Source organism: Thermobia domestica, chromosome 4, assembly GCF_964235325.1.
Source record: "Thermobia domestica chromosome 4, izTheDome1.hap1.1, whole genome shotgun sequence".
NCBI lineage: Eukaryota > Metazoa > Arthropoda > Insecta > Zygentoma > Lepismatidae > Thermobia > Thermobia domestica.
The window spans coordinates 282,535,342-282,561,385 of NC_137457.1; the positions used below are offsets into that span (position 1 = coordinate 282,535,342).

Here is a 26,044-nt window from a genome sequence, read left to right on the forward strand (position 1 = left end):
TGCGGGTATTCCATATTGCCCTTCACGCCAGCTTGGAAACGAAAGAGCTGTTAAACGCATTCGAAGGTGTATAGGATAATGGCGCTTATCAAACTACCACTCTGTATATCCAACGTCATAGTAAATAAAGAATTGTTGTTCTATTACATTTCAATAGGAAAATACAGGTTGTAAACCACTTACTGTAAAAGTATTCCTGAATAAGAAATCAGATTTTCACGTCTACCAACACAACGAATGTCACAATCACAAGGAGACTGACTGTAGAGCATCATAGGGACGTGAGGTAGTAGTTTCTTTCCTCTCCGCTTGAAAGCAACACATCACAGGCGAGCTAATGAGGTATTCCATATTATCCGACTATTACATAATACCCGAACTTCCTCTATTTATATACATATATGAAAAGATGGGTCACCTTCAGACTTTCAAAAATTTCTTCCGACCTCAGTTTTCAAGATACAAGAACGAAATTTTGCGCACGTATTATGTATATAACAAGATTTTTTTAAAGATTCAGATCCCTACGTGAACCCAGGCCCGGGCCAGAGAGGCACAAAAATTTCGATTTTTTTTCGAAAAATCTCATGTTTCTTTTTTCAATTTTCTTATTTCTGGTGTATAATACGGACAAGAGAGTGGTACCGTTTGAAAGTATGATCTATCCTAAGAAAAGCGAGGTATGAACCACGATCCTACGATAAATAGTAAGGAAGCAGTAGCTGTTTGAGTGAAAGTCTAAAATTTACCTCAAAAAGTGGAAATCCTAAAAAGATTAAACGCCGATTTGAAAACGGTGCTTTTTATCGAATAAGAAGGCTGTTCCTAATATTGAATTAAAGGCACGACGTAATTTACGACAGAAATTCTTGCTCCTCTTTGGTAATTCTTCCTCAACTGGATTATATTGGGGGGAGCGAGGACCCCACCTTTAAATATTGGGGGGACCGAAAGTGTTCTGCCCCGCAAAGTCGGCGCCTATGGCAGTAATATTCTTTCTCAATTGGCTAACGGTTCGTACGTAAGTTTCAACTTGGAAAGTCGGTAGAAAGAGACCTCTGGGTAGATTAAAGAGGAAAAAGTGTAGAATATGAAGCAGAATCTTAGGTCCACAAGTAGTAACAACCTTTAACTACTCTGCTTTTTGGTATGGTTCACTGATGAAGTTTTTTTCTGCAGCGATGAACTCTATGTTTCTTAAGCTATTGAGTTAGTTAGCTAAGCTTAGATAACTTGGACGTCCTGGTTACAAAGTTCATCAATTCTGTAACTCTGTTGAGAAATCGAAATGTTCATAAATCGAAATTATTTATTCCATTAAAGTGAAGAGCCCCTTGTGGCTTAGTGGTCGGCATACGCGTGGGAGACCCAGGTTCGATTTCCAGCAGGAGCTTATCGGGTTCCTACCCCACATTAAGCTTTAAGTCTACATCTCATAATATAGCCTCGCTGCTAAAAGGGACGCTAAACTCAAAATAAAATAAAATAAAATAAAACCTATTGAAATGAATGTAAATACAATTAGTTCGTTGTAACCAAAGAAACATGATATTGTATTTTTAAGTGTTCTTTTATGAATTATACACGTTGAACAATGTCAGGATGATACCTAACATAATAGATCCAGGCCACTTTCTTCCTTCTTTATTCCGTTCTTCCTCTCAAATATCCCGGTCTCTACGATTGCTGTGGAACGTTATCTCTCATATGCAGTGGTCGAAATGAAACAGTATGCGGTGGTATGCCATACCATCTCTGGTTTTTCAGTGATGAAGGCATACCGGATATATGAAGCAAAGCATTCTAGCATTTTTTGTTTCTGATTTTTTTCTTAACTAATAACGATCGTTTTCGATCATTTTTACAAACCAACTCATTACTAATTTTCCATATATAGAAAGTGCCCCCTCTATAAAGAAGAATTTAAAAAAGTGCTAGGACATATTCTGTTTATTTTCAATAAAGAGTTATTACATTGAATTTCAGCTCCGTAAGTTTAACGGCTTGCGAGATACTCAATTTTTTTTCGCAAAAATTCGGATCCTGACTACCTCCTTAGGATATTATGTAATTATTATAATGAAAGCAATATAATATCTCAGTTTGGATTAAGGCCTAACTATATACCAAAAGTAATTTCATTTGACTTTGCAATTTGACCGTGATGATCAGGCACGCGTAGTTACATTCATTTTTTTTAATAATTTATATATTACAGTGATTCAAAAATGTATTTTTTCCAGTAGTTAGCTCCTCTAAAAACTCACAGGTCTCGAAAGCCAAGTAGTAGTATAACTCCTATCGCTATTATTGCAATTAAAAATATCAATATCCAAAAGTGCCTGAAGTTCCTTTTCCACTTGGTTAGATTTACTCACCTCAGGTAACTAGACAGAAACAAATGGAAAAGGAAAGGAAATGAAGGTCTTGAAAGTAAAACAAAGACAAATTTACCAGTTTTCAGAAGATAATACTGTCTACAATGTAGTGAGCAGAGTGGGTCGGTAGATCAGACTGTGTCGGTGGGTGGTGGGTCGCAGTGAGTCATGGTGGGTGGTGGGTCGCAGTGGGTCACGGTGTGTGGTGGGTCGCAGTGGGTCACAGTGAGTCACATGTTGTTGACCCACGACCCACTGATCCACTCAGAAAACTTGACCCACGACCCACTCCATCTCCGGGACCCACTCCTTGGCTACGTGCCTGTCTTTATCAACATTCACTTCCTCCCTTACCTTAAAGGGGGGCGCGATGGCTCAGTGGTAGAGCGTTCACCTCTGGTGCTTGGGGTCCCGGGTTCGATCCCAGTCCCCACCAAGTGAACTTTGTGGTGGACAAACACCGTGCTCGTGGGTTTTCTCGGGGTTCTCCCGTTTCCTCCCACTTTCTTCATTCCACCATTTTACTCATCTCTCATCATCACCGTCTCCTTTAGCCTAACCGGCATAACCGTGGGACGTAAAACTCAAAGATTTCATTTCATTTTTTTTTTCCCTTACCTTAAAGAGCATCAGTGTCGGACGTTAAACTCAAAGATTTTATTTCATTTTTCATGTCCAAACATACTTTTCAGAGAGTGCTGGAGTTTTGTACCAAAAATCTTCAGAATATGAAAGATTTAATAACTCACCGTACGCCATATTATTATTACTAGTATTATATTTGCACTGGTATCTTTTTGAGACATGGATTTTGATAGCACGTGAAATTTGAATAACAAGCTGCAGGTAAGTGCCATAAGCTATTCATAAAAAAACAAAAATGTTCATGTTACTCTGTATGTATATGTATAATTTCATCCCAACTGAAGATGGGAAGATGGGTGGCGCCCAATCTGGGGCCATTACTCTGTTTGTTTAATTTAGCATTTATATGGGTCTTTTTTTTAATCAACCTTATGTGCTCTTATGCAAGGAAGTGAAGAAATATAAGCTTATTTGCAACTGTTATCCAGGGAGAAGAATGAGCACGACAAAGTGAATAAACTCTGGTAGATACTAATAAAAAAGGATCACGGAATAGAAGTTTGAAATTCGTCCGGTAGCTATCAACCAATAGAAGTTTCCCGCCATCTAACGACGAGATTTGTAACTTCTACTACATTTCTTTTAAAATGAAATAAGTTTTACCTCCCACGAAATGAAACTGAAATGAAATCTTTAAGTTTTACGTCCCATGCTTATATCGGCTAATCTAAAGGTGATGATGAGAAATGAACGAAATGGTGGAATGAAGAAAGTGAGAGGAAACAAAAGAACCCCGAGGAAACCCATGCACACGGTGTTTGTCCAAAACAAAGTTCACTTTGCGCGAGCTGAGATCAGGCCAAGAATACATGCACCAGAGGTAAACACCCTACCACTGAGCCACCGCGACGTTTAACATCCCACTATAATGCCCTTTAGACTATGGGAGACAATGATTAAGGCAAGTGGACAATGGTGGAAGAATTGGTGGAATGAGAATCTGGGAGGAAAGGGAGTATCTTGAGAAAACCTACTGACACGATATTCTTCACCACAAACTTACTTGGCCAGACAATGAAGCAGGCACCCCATGCAGCAGATGTAAGCGCTCTTCACTGAGCCACCGTGCCTCCTTTTGTTTTAATAGTAGAAAGTGATATGAATAACTACCATTAAAGTCGCCGTTACCCCTGAGGATGTTAACGAATTGACTCTATTTACAAGTTCGGAACAGATAATTGTTCCAGTTATCTATTGCAAAAAAAATTAAAAATTTGCCTACATAATGGGATATGGGCTACAGATAGGCACTGTTAGAGTCGCAATTATCCGTTAATATGTTTACGGATTGACTCCGTTAACGAGTTCGGGAGAGATAATTGTTCTAGTTACTTATTGCAAAAACCAATTAAAAATTCGCTTACATAATGGGATATGGACTACAGATAGCCACTGTTAGAGTCGCAATTACCCGTTAATATGTTAACGGATTGACTCCGTTAACGAGTTCGGGAGAGATAATTGCTTTAGTTACTAATTGCAAAAACCAATTAAAAATTCGCTTACATAATATGATATGAGCTACAGATAGCCACTGTTAGAGTCGCAATTACCCGTTAATATGTTAACGGATTGACTCCGTTAACGAGTTCGGGAGAGATAATTGCTCTAGTTACTTATTGCAAAAACCAATTAAAAATTCGCTTACATAATGTGATATGAGCTACAGATAGCCACCATTAGAGTCGCCATTAACCGTTAATATGTTAACGGATTGACTCCGTTGACGAGTTCGGGAGAGATAGTTGCTCTAGTTACCTACTGCAAAAAACAATTAAAAATTCGCTTACGTAATGTAATATGAGCTACAGATACCCACCGTTTGAGTCGCCATTATCCGTTAATATGTTAACGGATTGACTCCGTTAACGAATTCGGAAGAGATAATTGCTCTAGTTATCTATTGCAAAAATCAATTTAAAAATTTGCTTACATAATTGGATATGGGCTACAGATAGCCACTGTTAGAGTCGCCGTTATCCGTTATTATGTTAACGGATTGACTCTGTCAACGAGTTCGGGAGAGATAATTGCTCTAGTTATCTATAGCAGGAAACACAATTCAAAAATTCGATTTCGTTCAAGAGTTATCGTATGGACTAACAGACAGAGGTAAGTCGCCGTTACCCGTGAACATATTAACGGGTTGACTCTATTAACGATCTCAGCCAAGTTAATCATCCTAACTTTCTATTCCGTAGAAATAATTCATAAATTTGCTTCCGTCGTCGCCGTTACCCGTTAGGGTATTATCGGATTGACTCCGTTAATGAAATCGGCCAATATAACCGCTCTAGTTGTCTATTGCGAAGAAAAGAATTCATAAATTCTTTCCCGTTCAAGAGTTATCGTGTGTGGAGCAACGGACGTATAGACGTACTAGCATTACAATCTTATTAAATCTCACTTGCATGATCCTAATAATGAATCAGTACTCCACTATTTGCACTCATCCCTCGTTTTAATGGATAGAAAAAGGATAATAACCGTTTGATGTGGTACATTGTCCATAAGTTCCGACTAATTCTTCTAGAGTGGCTTATAATCCCACTTACATTATGGAAAAGAGGAAAATGTTTGTAGTATCGTGTTTTTAAATTTTAATCAAGTACATTTTCCAATCTGACAACACTGGTACACTACAACCTGACTATACAGTAAATTGAGCATTCTTATTCACTTTCAAACTGAATCGGCTGCTCGAGAGCTTGTCCACTACTTCTGAAATCCGTTAAATCGACGTCCGTAAATCGGTGGATCAATGTATTGCATTCGGAAGAGTTTGTAACTATTATGATGTATTGAGTATTTGTTGCTGGTTGGGAGTTCCGCGTCCTTTTCAGTACCAACCTATATGAGACGTGGATCCAAAGCTTTAATGGTATGCAAAAAATATGAGCTCACACTGTGATATTTTTTTTTCTCTTTCGCACCAAAGGCACGTACATAAATCATATAACTACGAAGGAGCTGAATTATATTCTACTGGGTGGGTGAAAAAATAGCTAGGAACTATTAAAAATTATATTTATAATATTACTAATTAAAATTATAATATTAATATTACTAATTTCATGCTGACAACGACGCCATAATATAAAGTATTTACTAAGATTTCATATTTCCTGCTTCACTTAGTTCAATCGTTGACCGCTGGTAGCAGCATGCGCAATGTAAACAGCTGAGCATGCTTATCTGTTCATGAGCAAGCTCAGATCGTTGCGCTCACGAATGGCCAATAAGAAATCCAGATCTCACTCCTTGTGATAATTATTTTTCCTTTGAGGCAACACTAGGAAAGAGAGGTACAAGTCCGAACCTCGCACAGTAGAGGAATCGGAGGCGCGGATTCAAGAGGTTATTGCCAACATTCCAATTGACTTCCTTCTTAAATTTTTTTTAAAAAAAAGTATCAATTGTATCCCTGACCGTTCGAGGAAGCTGGTTAACAACGCATGTACAAATGTTAAGGTTTGATATATTCTTTTGTTTTCTTATATGACAAAGGACATGTACATGTTTTTCAAACGAACATATTCCAAAATTTGTGACAGGTTTTTAATACCTAGTTATTTTCCATTCACCCTGTATTATAAAGATTTTTCATTTCCTATAAGTATTAAACACTTAACACAGAACTACATTTGGGGACTTAAGGATATCGTCTGGGGGTCCGACCCCCTTTTTCCTTCCACGTCCCTCGTAGCTACGCCTCTGCATGCTCATGTAATATTTTCGAGATGAAATAAAAACTGCATCATAAATCTAACATCAATTTGAATCACTTGTATGCGACTGTTTTATTTCATTCTGTTCCATTTTTGCCCCATCAATTTCGTTCCTTCCGATGAGAGAAGGGAGTAGAAGGGGGCAGAACAAAGCATGTTTCGCTACGCGATAAGACGTTAAGGCCTATTCGTTGTTGAAACTAGATGTCGTTGCTAACGTTCTCCTATCGATCTGGCCGCGCCGGGGTGCTCACTATAAGAGCAGAAAGAACCGGTGGTTGGAGTTCGCTATCACAGTCCCCGGCAGTCGCCATTGTAGCTACATCCACAGACACAGTTCTTATCCTTCAACCTCCGTGTTACAAGTTCTTCATGTAAGAAAACCGTGAGTCTCAACATTTATAATTACCTTCTATTTACCTTCAACTACTGCATGCTACGTTATTTTCCTCTGAATTGATTTCAAATTTATGTTACATTTTATTTATATACCGTTGTTTATGTGTGTGTGTTGTTGTTGTTCTACCTGTATACATTAGTAAGTTCATATTAATTAATTCAATTATTTGTGCTCCCAAAAATGAATCCCAATTTTCCTTCATCGGTATTGAAAGATGCATCGTAAATGTAATTTCCATTAATTGACCATCCCAATCACAACTTAATCTACGCAGAAATTAATCTAAAATTGTTTCAGAATCGTAGATTTGCAATATTATAATGTTGCAAGAAAATGTTCTTAAAAAATAATTTTCAACTCTTTAGACTTTCCTTTATGCAAATTCATTATCTTGTTATTAAGAAATGTTTTCAAATACATTATATTTTAAAATATGTTACATTTCTGAAATACTGATAATGAAAACGTTCTGTTGGCGTTGCATAAGAAATCTTTCAAATGATTTCTTTCTGTTTAACCCTTAACTCACCAAGCGGGGTCTCTAGAGGACCCCAGAGGGTGATATTTGGCGATACTGCTGCAATTATAAGAACCAATTTATTCTCGATTTTTATATGTGCCCTGTATCCTTTTCGGATGTATGCTACATAATTAGATCAATGATACGTTTGTTTTAAAAAAAAAGTGCAAAAAAAAATGAGTTGAGAAATCAAAATAATACTTGGGGTCCCTAGAAGACCCCAGCTTGGTAAACAAAGTTGACGATTTAGGCTTGGTGCGTTAAGGGTTAATACGACTTACGGCTATGCCCTGTAGGCCAAAGAAGACGATTAATTAACAGAGGTTAGTAATTATGAAATAAATTGATGGAATGGGAATGTAGGAGGAAACGAGAGAAACTACGAGCACAATTTTGTCTACCATAACAAAAAAATCGTATGGATGGGGTCGAACCAGGAACTTTATTGCACTAGAGTTAAGTGTTTTATCTCGGGAACGGTAAAAATAACGCTAAAATTTCCATAACTTTCTCAGATAGTTTTTGATGCTCTACCAAATAGAGGGCTTAAAATTGAAAAATTCGCAAATAACAGACAGGCAGAGACATAGAGAATTCAGTAACGAATTTTCTAAGTTCGTTGAAAAAAATATATTGTAAGTATTTTTGTTTTATGTGTTTGCTTTTTTGCATTTAGTAAAAAAAAAAATCACATGTTGGGATCTCGCGAAAGTTTGAAACTTACTTTGATTTGTCCCGAAGAAAAAAAAAAAAAGAAAAGAAGCGCTGGATTAATTTCATGGACAATATAGCATATATTCACAACACATACACACAAAAAACAAAAAGAAAGAAAGAAAAAGAAAAAACGGAGACAATTTTTCATTGACAAAGGACAACTAGATATACATGGTATAAAGGACTCGGACTCCATTACCTTCAACAGCTTAGGACCTCATGGAACCTAAATAGGAATCTAGTCGCGGATGGCATTTTTATATAATATAAACCAGGATACCATAATCAGCGTGTTTTTAGATATGGAAATTAGAAAAATGAAATGAAATCTTTGAGTTTTACGTCCCACGGTTATGCCGGTTAGGCTAAAGGAGACGGTGATGATGAGAGATGGGTGAAAAATGGTGGAATGAAGAAAGTGGGAGGAAACGGGAGAACCCCGAGAAAACCCACGCACACGGTGTTTGTCAACCACAAAGTTCACTTGGCGGGGGCTGGGATCGAACCCGGGACCCCAAGCACCAGAGGTGAACGCTCTACCACTGAGGCACCGCGGCCCCATATGGAAATTAGAGTCGTGCGTTGGTAAAATTCTTAGTACAACGCTAATCACACTCAAAAACATTTCTGAATGCAGCTGATCATGTTTTCCCATACATGTATAGATTATAATCAGCTACCTAACAGTGCATATTTACATATACAATACGAAAATAATAAAATAAATGTTTAAAAATATTAATTATTATTATTAAAAAATATTATTATTAATTGAATGACAATTTTTTAGTGTTATAATTTTTATTTCCTCGAAAACTACGCATGAAAATTTAATATTGAGCATTTTCCTTTGTTTAGCTTCATTGTGATCTGTCGATTAATAGGCTATAAAAAAGTCTTATCCAGGGGCGTCATTTCAGCCTTCAGTTGAGAGGGGGGCCAAGAACATCACAAACATATGACGTTCACGTTTTGTACTAGTATATTACCAGACAATCAATTACATTATATGTATTCCTCAAACTTTTGGGGTGCAATTGCCCCCTCCTGTCCCCCTAAATGACGCCCCTGGTCTTATCTTTGAACAATATTGTAGCTAAATAGAAATTTAAATTTAAAAGTTTAATCGAGGGGGCACGGTGGCTCTTACCTCTGATGTATGGGGCCTCTGGTTCGATTCCGATGAAGTAAGTTTGTTGTGGACAACATCGTGTCCGTGGTTTTTTTCGGGATACTTCCATTTCCTCACACATTATCATTCTACTAATTATTCCATCCACATTCACTTTGTCTTAATCATCGTCTCCCTTATCCTAAAGGGCATAATTGTAGAACGTTATACAGGGTGTTTCAAAACGGTGTCCCGACAAAACGTACCAGCGACAAAACGTACCACTTGAATTTTCGCGACAAAACGAACCACTTTTGACGACCTGTCATAAATGACAACCTATCATGGATTAATTAAAACATTTCGGATATTTAATCCGCGACAAAACGTACTACTTCATGTTAAGACACTACTTCCTCATGAACAGGTAAAACAACGGCAGTATAAGATTGAGAAGAACAGACAGGTAATGTATCGAGTTGTCAAAGTGCAGAAACTCATTGGTAAAAGAGGGCTCATTTACAGAGGAAATGTAGCAGCCTATAAACTGAAAGACGCAGCTATAGATCATGGAAACTTTTTGGGTATTATTCCTTTCTTAAGCAAATTTGATCTTCCGCTTAAAAGTAATTTAGATAAGGTCACCAAGAAGAGTCATATACGAGGAAGTAAGCAGGATAGTGGCCGCATAACTTTTACTAAACACGGTGAAGTATGTTTTGAATGCTATCAGCACACTTATCAGAGAAGATATTTCGAAAGAAGTCTCTCAAGCTTCAATATTTTCTGTTCTATTAGACACTACTCAAGATATAGTAGTTTCAGGCCAGTGCTCTGTTGTTTTACGAAGTATTGTTGTCATTGTAAAATGCATATCTACCACAGGCCAGTGTACTTGCGGTTTACTGCTGGAAATTCTGCAGAAGTTGAACCTTGATATTTGAAATTTAACCGATGGCTCAAGTAACATGTAAGGACAATATTAGGATTTTTTCAATTCTCCTATGATCAGTTACACGTGTGATTCAGTTGATTTTGAGTTTAACGGCCCTTTTAGCAGCAAGGCCATATGAGACGGGGCATACTGATTTACGGGAAATCCGAAGCACATGAGCTCCCGCCGGGAATCGAACCCAGGTCTCCCACGACAAAGGCGCATACGCTAACCGTTTAACTACTAAGAAACTGTTACACGTGTGGTGTTACGCTCATATACTCAATCATGTCATATGTGATCTGACAAAATATTGCATTGATTCTGTGTCATTGTTCTGCTGAATGACTGTGCGATATTTATGCGTGAGTTTTATCAGCGAATGTACATTTGGAAGATCAAATGTTAACAAAGGCGTCTTACAGTTATTGCGGAAACAAGATGGTAGTTAACACATTGTTCTTCAGAAAAAGTTTGGTCATTTTTCGAACCCAAAAAGTGCTTTGTATATAGAGTTGACCATAACAATTAAGAAAATTGCTTCTACAGAAAATATCAAACCAAAAGCTAGGGGTAAAGCGAAAGGATATATAAAAGATCTCAAGTTCAAAACAATTCGAACAGCAGAAAAGTTCCTTAAGATATTTCAAGTGACGACCTCTCTGTCAAACTATCTCCAAATAGACGGTGCTGCTAGTGTAATCCTATCGGATGGTGCAGACTACTCTGTTCCAACTGAAAGAGTAGAGAGATGATTTTGAATCCGTTAAGAATGCAGCATTAAGCTTTGCAGAATGGGCCAATAACAAATTTGAAGACTTAGAACGTGATTTCTTTTTTTTTCTATTGATCTGTCGACAATTCGCCTTCAGAGATGGACAAAGATTTTTCGTGTGGATATGAAGATGAAGCTGCTTCTATCCAATGACCAGGTACTGCATCGAAGCATTCAACACAATATTTGACATGGCAGTTTTGAGTATTTCAAGATTCAAGAAGCAATGTACTTTATGGATTATTTGGACCCTAGCCACTTCAACCAAGTAACAGAACTTCCAGACGTACCTTTCGATAAACTTACATATTTTCTGAAAAACTTCAGTTAAGAAGTTTCCAAGGATACTATAAATGTATTCTCTTGGACTTTTGAAGGACGTGGACATCCTTGAAAGTCAGTCTTGATGACGAGCACAACCGAGGAAAAATGATTGTGCTGATGGTGCAAGTGATTCAGAATTAGGAGAAAATACATTTGTTTACAAGGAAAGCGAATGCAAAACGTGTTGCAAAATTGTCCAATGTGCTGCTTTGTAATTTTGCAGAATTGTAATTTGTGCAGTAATACTTATCCAGGTTTCCAGCATACAAATTTTTATTGACTTTGCCCGTAACTCAGGTAACATGTGAAAGAAATTTTTCAAAATTGAAATAAACTGAAATACATTAAAAACAAGCTAACGAGTACCATGTCTCAGGAACATTTGAAAACATTTTGTTGATGTCTATTGAAAAAGATTTATTAAAAAAATATTTCGAATGCAAAAGTGATAGATACAGTAGCATCAAAAACTAGTACACTAAAACATCTACTAATTTTGTAATATAGTGTACGTTCTCCTTGAACTTCATATAATATTTTGAACAACTCAGAATAATATACTGATGAAAGAATATCAGGTTTTAATTGTCAATTGTTAATACTATTGACTTACTGTAGAAAGAAAACTGCAATTGATTTGTGACATTGAGATGCTGATGGCCCTTGTGGGAGAAAGCGCCCGCATCTCTAATAATGCCTATCCGTCCCTGGTCCAAAGCCTGGATAAAGTGTGATGGAAATCAGCTAATATTCAAATATTGCATATGTAAGATTCTTTCTGGTCTTGGTCTGGTGAGAATCTTGCAGGTATTGTCTTGGTGTTGCGAGAATCTTGTAGCCATGGTCTTAGTCTTAGTCTTGCTATTGCATAGGTTCTTTTCTCAGGACCAATCTGTTCAACTTTTAACCTTATTTTGGCCAATATATATACCGTCCTATCAATTGGTACGTTTTGTCGCCTGACATTATTTGATGGCTGATTGGAAGACTCTTCGCAAGTAGCCCTCCAGGCAAGGGGTACGTTTTGTCGCTTCTCATTATTTAAATTGTTTTTAAAAAACCCTTCACAAGCAGCCCTCAGGGTAAGTGGTACGTTTTGTCGGTGGTACGTTTTGTCGCTAGTACGTTTTGTCGCTAGTACGTTTTGTCGCGTATTCTTTCAAAACAACACCGACAACGTCTGGAAGGTGATTCCTGACACCAAAATAATACAAAAAGTATAGACCAACCTGGGTGCACAAATACTTCCCTTCGGAGTTATAGCCTTCCGAAAACATGAAAAAATGAAATGTAAGGGTCCATAGCTCCAAAACTATGGGACCTACCGTAATTGAGTCAAGACTTCACATAGAAATCAATATATGCGCTATCCAAAAATACACATATAAGAATCCTAAGATACTTGCGCAACAATTTTTATAGAGGGAGTTTGGTTAGGAGTATATAATCTGAAGTACTCACTAACTACCTCTATAAAAGTTGTTTCGCAATTACCGCAAGATTCTGAAACTTGGATATTTCGATAGGGCACATACTAGTTCCTAAGTAAAGTCTTGACCCGACTATGGTAAGCCCCATAGTTTTGTAGCTATGGATCTTTCAAGTTCATTTTTTTTATGTTTTCGGCAGCCTATAACTCCGAAAGCAAGCATTTGTGCACACAGCTTGGTCTATACTTTTCGTCTTATCTTGGTGGCAGGAATCACCTTGGAAACGTTTTCGGTGTTTTTTTTTAAACACCCTGTTTATCTGAAACATAAAATATGTCTACTCTGGCAATATTTCTTCGTAACTCTGGATAATCACAAGGATCATAAGAAAAATACGTGTGGGCTAAATGGTCTTTAACCTAAAGCAGGAGCGCACTCACCCACTGGGTGTCCACTAGGTTTGAGCCCCTCTAAAATTTCCTAAGTGAAAATACATTTTTACACTTTCACAATAAAATTATACTTGTTTAGCAGATAAATGATTGATGTTGAATGAAGATTTGATCTTGCATTTCATCTGTACTACGAGTATTTCTCTTTTTATACATGTCATTTTTTCCTGAAAATATACGTGGAAGTACTTTAAAATTACTTATCGTCTTTTCGTGTGCAGATTAATACCCATTCAATACTACATAGACGTAGTGATTTGTCCAAATCTTGGACACCTCACAACAAAATATTCTAGGTGTACACCTGGCGTAATGCTCCATATCATACAGAATGGCGCGCATTTAACTGATAACATGATCAGCTTATCAATTTCCATTCTTGTAAGGTTCTTGCTTTATAAAACTTAGTTCTGTTACCCTTTTAGTTCAACCAGCTCCACGACTAGCTCACAATATACCAGATCAGATGCTGTGTCATTATTGGAAATCGAACCGGGAGACGTGCAATAACTTACTCAATTACAAGAGAACTTTTTTTCCTCTTTGACAAAGCAAACAATGTTGCAATTAATCTGTTCTTTCTCAGTTGATTAATTAATTGAATAATTTGTACTTATGTCCTTTTCTCAGCAGCCATGCTGTAGATCAATGGTCTCCTATGAAGCTTCTGAGCTACCATACCGTTTTTAAATCCTACTGTGAGCTACCAACTAAAATAACTACCAACTTAAAAAAAAAACTTACATGTGTTTATTGCCTATAAACTTACATTTCTAGTAAATTCGAAATCAAACTATCCAAGTTAGCAAATGTCTAATATACGCACGGAAAACAACGTTTAGCAAATGTCTAATATACACACGAAAAACATAACGTTTAGCAAATGTCTAATATACACACAAAAAACATAACGTTTAGCAAATGTCTAATATACACACGAAAAACATAACGTTTAGCAAATGTCTAATATACACATGAAAAACATAAGGTGTACGACTCCATGAGTATACAATAAACTGTGAGATAAGGCTGATAATGGTAGTTGCATGGCAGAAACAAGAAGTTGTTGTCGTCAGCGACCTCTGTTGTTAGCGTAAGCTTAGTAGAGGAATCAAGGTTAGCCAACCGAAGCGTTAATGCGATCTACCGAAAATGTCCCCGTGAGCTACTGCTAGCTCGCGATCGACGGTTTGGCGATCACTGCTGTATAGGATAAGACAGTTTAAAGTGGAATCTCAACCAGTTTAGTCAGAAATGCCCGCAGTATTTTTTTTCAAAAATGGGAAAGAAAACAAAGACTGATTCAAAGGGATTTGGCAAAGGACCGATTCCAAGAGAAGCAAAAGATGTACATACAACCATAGTCACTAATACACATATACTTTGATGCACAGATGCACATTGTAGTGTATCATAAAGCCCCACCGGAAGTCAAGGAAGGCACGGTCCCACTAGTTAGATTATTTAATATTTAGCAATACTTCCCCGCATCATGGCAGCAGCATATACGATACCCACAGAAAGGCACGTTAATAGATTGGATACCTCCCTTAGGCAGATATTGTATAAACCAGAGGCTTTTCAAAATCAAAATATCCTCAATTAAAAGGTACATCAGTGAACAATTTATTAACGAGATAAATAGAGAACAAGTAAATAACATATATATAACATATATGTAACATATATAATAACTCATATATATATATATATATATATATATATATATATATATATATATATATATATATATATATATATATATATGAGTGAGGCTCATATACAACAAGATTTATCCTCAAATGTCAATTTCAATATATATATATATACAGAGTGCGAATTAGGCGATTTTTCCAGGGGATAAAATTTTTAAAAAATCACCCCGTTTAAACCAACTTGCTAAAATCGTGCCAACCCTGCTGACAAGTTGCTATAATAGTGCTCATTTTTATCCTAATCTACTAACAACAGCAGCAGATCTCACTAACATTTCTTTTTCAAAAAACATACACATAGAGCTCCCAACACACACCAACTCTAACCTAACCTAACCAAATTACTTTTTACAATGAATTTTCTATTAACAATTTTCAAACGGTTTTACGTTTAGCACATTAAATTGAAGAATTTGAATGATGTAAGAAATATAACTGAGAGTAGGAGGGAAAAATAGCATCCCCGCTGGGATTTTTTTCTTTTTTTGCCTTCCAGCCAAGGATAAAAGCTTTCCAGAGGTGGTTTTGTCCTCCATCCCTGGCCGTAATTCGCATCCTATATATATATATATATATATATATATATATATATATATATATATATATATATATATATATATACGGTAGTAACAGTACGTTATAGTAAATTACCAAAATAATTGAATTTTATTATACACTAGCAGCGTTCACCCCGCTTCGCTGCGGTCACCCCGGAACGCAATAAACTTTGTTACTTAGATAATTTTTACTTTTTCGCTTTCAAGTGATATGATAAAAACCATAGAAGATTGCAGTAAATCTTAACATTATATCGCCTGTCATTTATGTTAACCCGCCCCGCTTCGCTGCGGTCATCCCGGTGCTGGCATATTGTAAAAGTGTCTGTAAAAATAAGCAAATCAATTAAAAAATTTTAAACAGAAGATTCAAGCTATTTTCCGCTCTATATCGCCTGTCATTTATGTTAACCCGCCGAGTGACACGGTCATGCGGGTTGCATATAAATACGTTTATTTTTACCTATGATGAACTAATAACAAAGGATTTGTACGTTATGGACACTTGAATGGTCAATTATCTCAAGACACTGGTAATTAAAAATTAAAGTGATATGATAAAAACCATCTAGGGTCCAAATCCTAATAACCCCCCAAAAATGAAAGAAATTGGTTCAGCCGTATTAGCGTGATGAGCGGACAAAGAATTGTACGTTCTCTTTTATATATATAGATTAATACTACTTTTACCTGTAGAAGAAAAGGGCAACTTCAAATGGTCAACTCGGGAGCGAACGCTGGCAGGAAGTTTTCACAAGCACAAAATAGCATATATTTAAAAAGAAGAAGAAGAAGAAACACTTGAGAAAATGGAAAAAACTATATAAAAAAACAAACTACAGAACTAAATAACTGAATACTTCCGTCTTCGATCCATTCCCTCATTGTCCAGTCCAACCAATGCGCACAAGATTTGAATCAATCTGTTTGTTGTTTGTTTGTAGAAGCGTCACATAAGTGGCGCAAAAGAACGTTGCCACTGTCTTGAAAAAGACTTATCGGCAATTTACAAAGGTAGTTAAACGTGTAAAATGTAATAAGTTGATTAGGGGGAAAATGATAAAAAGTAATAAGATGAGTACAAAGGTATATGACATGTACAAAGTAATAAGTATGATAAAGTAAAAAAGACGTGAAAAAAAGTAATGTCACAATCGGGAAAAAGTAAAATCAGGAGAGAAGTATGACACAATAGGGTAAAGGTCAAAATCGGGAAAGAAGTTCGAACAGTTAAAGAGGGCTGAAGGCCAAGATGGACAGGGCAAAAGGTAGATAAAAGTGGGAATGTAAAATGAATTGAAAAAAGTGTTTGAAAAAGAAGGGAATGTATGAACATGTAAATGGAAAAAAGAGTGTCTAAGTGTAGTGTATATGGATAGAAAGGCCCACTCAACTCTCGTCCTCACAGAGCACACAAAACACGATGCACTCGCCGTAACGGCCACTGACGAACTCCCTGAATCAATCTGACAAACGGCAGAAGAAATTCAAATCACGGAGCAAGATATGACGTAATATCATATTCAATAGTACCAGAACAGTAAACTAATAATGCAAAATGTAACCAACTGAACACAAGATGGGGATATATATGGAATAACTTTAGAGATATTTAAGTAGAATACACTACAACATAATACATCAAATAAAGCAACAGTTACAAGGCAGTCCGGAAAATACTGTTTTAAAAAAATATTAAAACAGCTTTGTTCAAGTCAAATTTAATTTTACATAAAAGAGCACACCTTAAAATAGTTTTCGACATAGTTTCCACCAATGTTCTAACACTTGTCATAGTGTGTGACCATCTTGTCCAAATCTTCCTCAAAGAAACATCCCGCCAGTGAACACCAGTGTTTTGTTCCAGACATGTTTTTAGTAGGCACTGTCCCCCGGAGATCTGAGAGTGGCCCCGGAGGACACCAAAATAATACGTCTACAATATAATAATAAGTAGAATAGTACCAACAGTGTCCCCCAGAATATTAACACTCTCAGCCCCAACCCTTTTTGAGTAAAATTCATCCCGGGACCAGACTACAGTTTGCTATAAACACTGTCAGCCCATGTGTATCTATTTGATACACAGTTAGGTTTTACTGGCGGACCACGTGTATCTTATTTCCTCAAGTACATTGGTTGTGTTTTAAAGCCTGTGTATATGCCAGGCTCACAGATATAATTTGAATAAATGCTTCTCTTGAATGCTCTGGGCCCTGGGAAAAGAACTGTTGCCTTGGGTCATGAAATTTCCAACAGATGGTAGCAGAGGTGGCAGACTTCTGATAACACTATTTGCTCCGCTATTGTTGCACTAAACGTACGTGTTTGTGCATGTTCTTTTGCTTGTTTCGTGGACATGGAGGCAGCTGAGATTAGGGCAGCTTTGAGTGATTTTAGCGATGAAAGCAGCAGTAAACCAAGTATTATACGTAACCTAAGTGGCTCAGATGGTCCTACTGTACGTTTGTCTGATATATATTATGATAGTAAAAGTGACAGTGAGAGTACAAGTGAAAATGGCGAAAATGAATGTGTCTCAGATGCAATACAAGAACGTCAATCTATGCATACTCCAGATGATGTCAATATGGATGGATCAAAAGAAGCTGCTACAGGTGTCAATAAAGCAGGACATAATATGTTTGTGTATTGGAAAGATGTTTCTGGTGACTTGAATGCTTTTGACGTGATTTCTGGACATTATTCTATTGTAGAGATATTGGATTTCCCTCATATTATTAGTGTTTGCAGAGATATTCACTGACTGACATAGTACGTTTTAGGGAAGAATTGGTTCTTCATTTGCTATTCCAATCACAAGAAGTTGTTACAGCAGCTTCACCTAGGATTCCTTAATGCCTGACAGAAACTGCTAAAAAGGGAACGTGTTTTTGGTATGCACAATTGTTACAGCAACACGACAGAACGTATGCATCAAGAAAGACACATCAAGTACGCATGCAGTGCCGTGCATGTCCTGCATTCAACTTTATGTGTATGGATTGCTTTTTCCAAAAGCATACATCAGTGAGCAAAGAAAAAGAATTGTAAACGGTTGCATGTTGCTTCTTTACATTGCATTCAGTGGCAATAAAAACCGCCAATAATTACTCCGCGTACATTTTGCGAACAGTCGACTTAACTTATGGAAATTGAGACTTTTCCTGAATTCACGGTGAATTGTTGGGGTTTTGATTGCATGTGAATGAATGCACAATAAAATCGCCACGGAGTTGCTAATAGTGTAATAATAGAGACACTGAGTGATGAAAAATTAGTGTTTTATTTTGTTTCAAAGACTCTTTACAGCTTCGTTCATACAGACAATATCAGTATGTGTATCGTCTGTTTATTATAGCTTTATAGAACGAATATACTGCAAGAACCAATGATTGTTTATAAAATTGCATTTCAGATTCTTTTGTAGCCAAAGCTAATATAAACTAACCCGTCTGGTTAGGGTTACCTAAAAAAGAAGTTGTTCAATATATGTATATTTCAATTTCTTTTTAGTATTTTCAGGATGATTACATTATGCCTTTACAAACTGCGACAAGATTGTTGCATAGAGATATTATCAGCATCAGATAAATTGAATAAAACTACACCGTACAACATCAGTACATTGGTTTCGTGCGTGAGTAGATTTGATACATGGTCTGAGTAAAAGATTTTCAGTTCATAATATTATTTTTTCTACCACGGGACCGCGTGTATCCATATGGCACACAGCATGTAATTGGTTCTGATGCAAGGCAGACGCATTGCAAAGGCACACGGAAGTAGTTTTTTACACGTCTAGGCTGGTTTCATAGCAAAACGTTGTCTGGTCCCGGGATATATTTTAATCAAATAGGCTTGGGGCTGCACAACCAATGTACGTGAGGAAATAAGATATACGTGGTCCATCAGTAAACGCTCACTGTGTATCAAAAAGATACACATGGGGCTGAAAGTGTTAAGAGTGCCCCCTGGAACATTTCTTTCTGAAAGAACGACTGGGACAACCATAACTTCACAGCGTTCTTTTGCGTTGTCGTCATTGTCAAAGCATTACCTCCGAACTCACGCTACAAGTGCAGGAACAAGTGGTAGTCAGACGGCGCCCAGTGGTAGCAGTTGGTCAAATTGCTCCCAACCGAACTGTCGGATTAACGTTTGGGTGGAATAAGCAGCATGAAGACGAACATTGGCACGACCACAGGACACAATACACTCCCAACAACTCAACCAACAACTGGCTTCAGTGGAGAGGCAATGAACCAGTGAAACTAGCGCGGAATGCCGACACTAGCGAAGCGGTGGTGTTCAAACGAAACGATGCGTACTTGCCGCACATTGCACAGTGGGCCAGAATCAGAATCTGACTGGAAAATAGTAGTTTTGGCAACTACGTCTAATCTATATTCGAACAGCACAGTTGTGTTAAGTAATAAATAAGGTTTCTTGCTGCGTATCAGTAAACACGGATAACAGCATATAGTGGCGGCAGCAGCACTTCAAAATTGATAGTTCATTATCTGTTTTATAGCGCGCTGAATTGGGGTAGTATGAACGTAAGGTTTGCGGTTTAATTGCGCATGTGAAAAAGCAACGAACGATCGCAAAATAAGCTATGAGTAAAGGTATGTATATGTACTTGCTATTTGACTAAAGTTTTGATTGATTGGTTTACGTTGCTGTTCTGTAGAAGCATTTCTAGAGAATGCTTCTCATAGCTTATTTTGCGATCGTTCGTTGCCTTTTCACATGCGTAATTAAACCGCAAACCTTACATTCATATTACCCCAATTCAGCGCGCTATAAAACAGATAATGAACTATCAATTTTGAAGTGCTGCTGCTGCCACTATATGCTGTTATCCGTGTTTACTGATACGCAGCAAGAAACCTTATTTATTATTTAACACAACTGTGCTGTTCGAATGTAGATTAGACGTAGTTGCCAAAACTACTATTTTCCAGTCAGATTCTGATTCTGGCCCACTGTGCATTGGCGGGATATTTCGTAGAGAAAGGTTTGGAAAAGTTGATAACCCGCTCTGACAAGTAGAATATCGAAAAATAGTTTAAGGTGTGTTCTTTCATGTAAAAATAAATTGGTTTGAACAAATCTGGTTTAATTTTTTTCTTCTAAAGTTTCTTCAAAACGGTATTTACTTTCCGGACACGCCTCATATTTACGCATACCTTTATTGAGTATAGTAAATAAACTATGTACTAAGTATTATACAGTTGGAAATCGATAACTGTAGAATTCTTTGATAACTTTTTTTTTTTTTTTTTTTTTTTTTTTTTACATTCCCTTGAATTCTTCATAACACTTAATGTTAAAATAACCTCTGTAAGTCGAATGTTTAAAAATTACAGCCTCGAAAAATCGGATTTTAACATTTAGGATTTAGGATTTAGGATTTTACATTTTTGAGCTTTCAACATCGAAGGCCATTTAGCCCGTAACATTTTGAGGGATGACGTCCTTCGGCGAGCACACTATTCGGGGAAAGGGAAGGAAGGAAGGATTGGGGAAGGAAGGAAGCGGCCTGGGACCTATAAGTTAGGTACTACCCCGGCATTTTCTTGGTGTGAATGAGGAAACCCCAGGAAAACCTCATTCAGGATGGCTGGCCTGAAAAAACTTTTCCATTTTTTCCATCGAGTGCCTCCACCCGGAAATCGAACCCGCGACCACTCGTACCGAAGGCCAGAGAGCTTAGCGGCTACGCTAAGCGGGGCCACTATTTTTAACATGTTTGATTTTAATGGTTTAATATCATAGTTTAAAACCTCGGTAAGTCGAATTTTCGTATCTGCGAACCTCCACGAGTCGAAGTTTACTCGAAATCGAATTTCTCTTGGTGTAACCTCGATAACTGGAAGCTAAGCTTTAAGCTTTTACTTAATTGTCACTGTTGTTAGTTCTGTCATTGTTGCTAATGTACCTACTGTAATTGTGTTTTACTCATGTTTGGTACTTTCAGGAACTTCCACAACTTTGAATTATAGAGGTTGAATGAATAAAACTTCGAGTTATAGAAGTTACATAGTAGCTTTTCATGAGGAACCTGAACCTCAGTATTTCGAATTTTTGTTGTGGAAACCCATGGAAACCTTGACAACTCGAACCTTGATTATTAGAAAAAGTCGAGAACTCACATTTTTATCTTTTCCCTTCAGCTTCGAGTTATCGAAGTCACACGATAGTATATGGAGAAAAATGAGTATGGTTTTGCATGTTTCTCGAAGATGTGAACACCTTTCGAAAATCGGGGCCGCGGTGGCTCAGTGGTAGAGCGTTCAACTCTGGTGCTTGGGGTTCCGGGTTCAATCCCAGCTCCCGACAAGTGAACTTTGTGGTGGACAAACACCGTGTGCGTGGGTTTCCTCGCGGTTCTCCCGTTTCCTCCCACTTTCTTCATTCCACCATTTCATTCATTATTTCATCATCACCGTCTCCTTTAGCCTAACCGGCATAACTGTGGGACCTAAAACTCACAGATTTCATTTCATTTCATTTCACACTTCGAAAATCCAGGGGACTGGCTAACTTCATTGCTATAGTGTGTTGTGTGCACTTCCACCGGGAATCGAACCCGAAGCCTCATCCACCAAACAGTACTCGCGTTAGCCATCAAATCAGCGATGGGGACAATATTATTTCCTTAAGAAATCACCAAAAACATTTAGGTGGTAGGTGTGCGCCCTTGTCTTGGGTGACTGTTCAATTAAATATGTTCTGAATCAAGGTTTCTCAACCTGAGGGTCGCGGAAAGAATACTGTCGAGTCGCTGAGAGAGATGACAAAGGTAAACGTAATTGGAATCTAGTAGTGAAAATATTTTTTAAAAGATTAATTTGAATTTAATATTTTGATAAACATGTTTTTAGTTGCATACTTTTTTTTTACCATGATTGATGTAAGAATTATGAACCACTAACTATACAATATGCGAGGGTAAGTCGAAAAATTATTCTTCTCTGACGGCTATGAACATATATGTTTATACAAAGACAAATGATATACCACAAAAATAAAGAACAGTAAATAATTTGATTTTCCACATAAGAATCAAGGACGTGATACCAGTTTACAAGATTTAAGAACCCACTTCAAAAATGTGTATCCTGCATATGGAAATATTTCTTTATGGCTGTTTTCACTTCGTTGTTGGTGAGTTTTATCTGAGAACCTTCTTCGATGCCGGAAGGTGATAAAAAAAATCGATAGACGTGAGGTCGCAACTGTACGACGTATGGACAAGGTAGTCGTCCCAACCAATGGTGACAAAATGGTTTTTCGCACAATCACACAAAGGAGAACGTTGAGTGTCAAAAAGGCAGCACGCTTCCTGGGAACAGCACACTTTAATCTTGTCAGTATCTGACAATACCAGAAAAACATCAATTGTTTCAACTTCCACAACGGTCGGGCACACAATAGGCCTCTTATCCAAAATTTCTGCTCGTGCTGAGATAGCGCCATCTACAGGATCTTGTTTGTACATTACCAAATAACGTATGCGTGGCTCTCCCATTAAAAATCTTGGGCCTTACGCAGAGTCGTTTTGAATTCTTATTAACGCCATACTACGGGCTTGACTAACGGATGGTTATCAAAATTGTATTCAGAGTCTCTGATTAGGACTTAGTATTTGACGAAGTTAATCACATGATACTAATTAATCTAGAGCAGAGGCTAATGTTTTACCCACGGTTTAGCGTGTGACACAACATTTCGTATTTCATATATTTCCATTCTGATCTACTTTTCCGTATTTGCCACATTTATTTTTCTCATCCGATGCATTAGGGTTATATAAGTTAATCATACTCAAATCATCATTTTAGTTGTACTCAAATTTGACTCTGAATACCAAAAAGTGCACCTTCGTTAGAAAAGAGTTAGTATTCTTACTAACTTCTCTGTGACTAACCCTCGATTAACAAATCCTCTCAGAATACCGCCCCTTATGTTTTGTTTGTCTTATTGCTTTATAATACCTCGGAGAGGAAATTTATTTTCCGGTTTCTTCACATATGAATAAAGTACGGTTGTTTCTATTGATGATTGCATATTAGCGGAAGTGACTTATGGTGTATTTAATGCATAAAAATAATTATAAATGTAATAGAAGCGTTGCACAAAGTTCCATTAAAATATGAAATATAATGTCGTATAGCTCAACTCATTACGGAAAAGAATGTAAGTAAATAATTAGTGAAATGATAAAGTGGAAGGAAATGATGTATCTTGAGAAAATGCAAGAGCGCATCGAGAAACTGAGAGTCTAACACCGAATCACGCGTCTTCATCTTATATATACATGCCGTCAGCCGCAATAACAGCTTCTATACGCTGCTGAAACCGTCTGTAAGCAGTAATGAGATGAGTCTTGGGAACAGCTGCCCTGAGAATCACAACAGTTTCGTGTACATGTTTATTGGACTTCCTCTAAACAACGCCCCATGTGTAACAGTCTATTGAGTTACCATCTGGGGAGCTGGGGGGCACATTTGGGAATGACAAGGTCATCAGAATTGTCGGCCAGTCATTCTTGGGCAGTATAGGCTGTATGGGATGGAGCAGGGTCCTGCTAAAAACCTACGGCCTCCTACGTAATCCAGGTGTTCACAACCATGTTGAGCACTTCGATGTAAGCAATGTTCAGAAATAAGGAGACGACGTTACTTGTGACCCCCAGAACCATCCTTGAAGCTAGAAATGTGGTGTATAGGATAATCGAAACATTCTCGTAGCTTTTATAAAGCCAGTCATGGCCATTTTTGCGGTTCACCTTCTGTTCCTGGATAAAGATTTTTTCTTCATCGGAGAATAAAAAAACAAAGTATTCCTAGCATTTCTGAATGTTTTAATTTGTTCAGGAAGTACTTGGCTCTGGTCAGTCGGTTTGCCCTGATACTCTCGGACAAGAACTGCTCTCTCCGCATCACGTACAACTTGTGACGAAGGTCGGATAATAGCCTTGTCAACCTGCAACCCTCTGGCATGTGTCCGCATGGACTACCGGGGATCGACATCGATGGCACCCTAGACAAAACGGACGAATTCCGGCGTTCTGACAATGTCTGAGTGCTGACAATATAGTTTCTTGTAGGAAACGGTGGCCCCATCCTCTATGACAGCTCCAGTTCTTTTCGAACTTTTTAAGATGAATGACAGGGTGAAATTAAGGAATTCGACAATCTCTTAATCGGAGTGATCTGAAGTCAAGAATCTATAACTATAATATACAAGATACTCTATTACCTGCAGTGTGTGTTCTCAAATACCTACCGCACTCGTATATCGACTTTTATACCTCAGGATTCATTTAAACTAATATTATGTTAGGAAGGTATTTGAGAAAATCATTAAAATGAGGTTAATGATAGGGATGGCCAGAACCGGTTCCTGGTGGAACCGGTTTTCGGGTCTGAACGGATCCGGTTCTAGAAGATCCGGTTCTGGAGCCGGTTTTTCGGATCCAGGTCTGGAACCGGTTCTTCGGATCCAGGTCTGGAACCGGTTCCGGAACCGATTCTGAAAACCGGATCTCCAAGAACCGGTTCCGCTGGAACCGAAACTTTGTGACCGTCCCTACGCTAAACCCGAGCTGCTGGCAGACTGTGAACAGTGTGCTAGATGAAATGGTGGAAGCAATAGGCAGGCGCCCAGGCGGCGGCCGCTTGTCTCATTTGGCTAAATAAACTGGGTAACTGGCAAACTCATTGACTAAACAGGCAAACTGGCCAACTCATTTGGCTACACACTCACTGGTGGACCAATTTTTTTTCTGGAGGCATAAGCGGGTCTGGGCGGGGAGGTCACAAGCGCATGGTCCTCTTTGCAGTGTTTTGAAGATGAACTTTGTGCCTCCTTTACGGGTCTTTGGAGGCTTTCGGATCCAGGTCTGGAACCGGTTCCTAAGATCCGGTTCTGGAACCGAGTTTTCAGATCCAGATCTGGAACGGGTTCTTAAGATCCGGTTCTGGAACCGGGTTTTCGGATCCAGTTCTAGATCCGGTTCCTAAGATCCAGTTCTGGAACCGGGTTTTCGGATCCAGGTCTGGAACCGGTTCCTAAGATCCGGTTCTGGACCGGGTTTTCGGATCCAGGTCCGGAACCGGTTCCAGAACCGGTTTTGAAAACAGGATCTCCGAGAACCGGATCTTTGTGACCATCCCTAGTTAATGAGCGCTATCTCGAGCTAGTGTGTGCCTCATTGCGGATAGAGACCCCAGGGAAATTAATAAGCGTTAGATCATTCTAGTAGATATATATGTCTCATCAAACTAGTGTATTGCATTCATTATTATCATCACCGTCTCCCTTAGCCTCGATGCATATTCGTGGAA

At 37.9% G+C, this 26,044-nt stretch overlaps 1 protein-coding gene across 2 annotated transcripts in view; it reads left to right on the top strand.

The window, feature by feature from the left end:
• Window positions 1-7,000: 7,000 nt before the first annotated feature.
• LOC145684108 (uncharacterized) overlaps window positions 7,001-26,044 on the top strand; it is a 223,757-nt gene continuing 204,713 nt past the window's right edge. Inside the window, exon 1 of one of the 2 annotated variants that reach the window (XM_081756018.1) lies at window positions 7,001-7,136. The gene's annotated coding sequence lies outside the window, so the exon portion shown is untranslated. The remainder of the gene's footprint in view (window positions 7,137-26,044) is intronic. The other variant, XM_081756019.1, reaches the window with a different exon arrangement.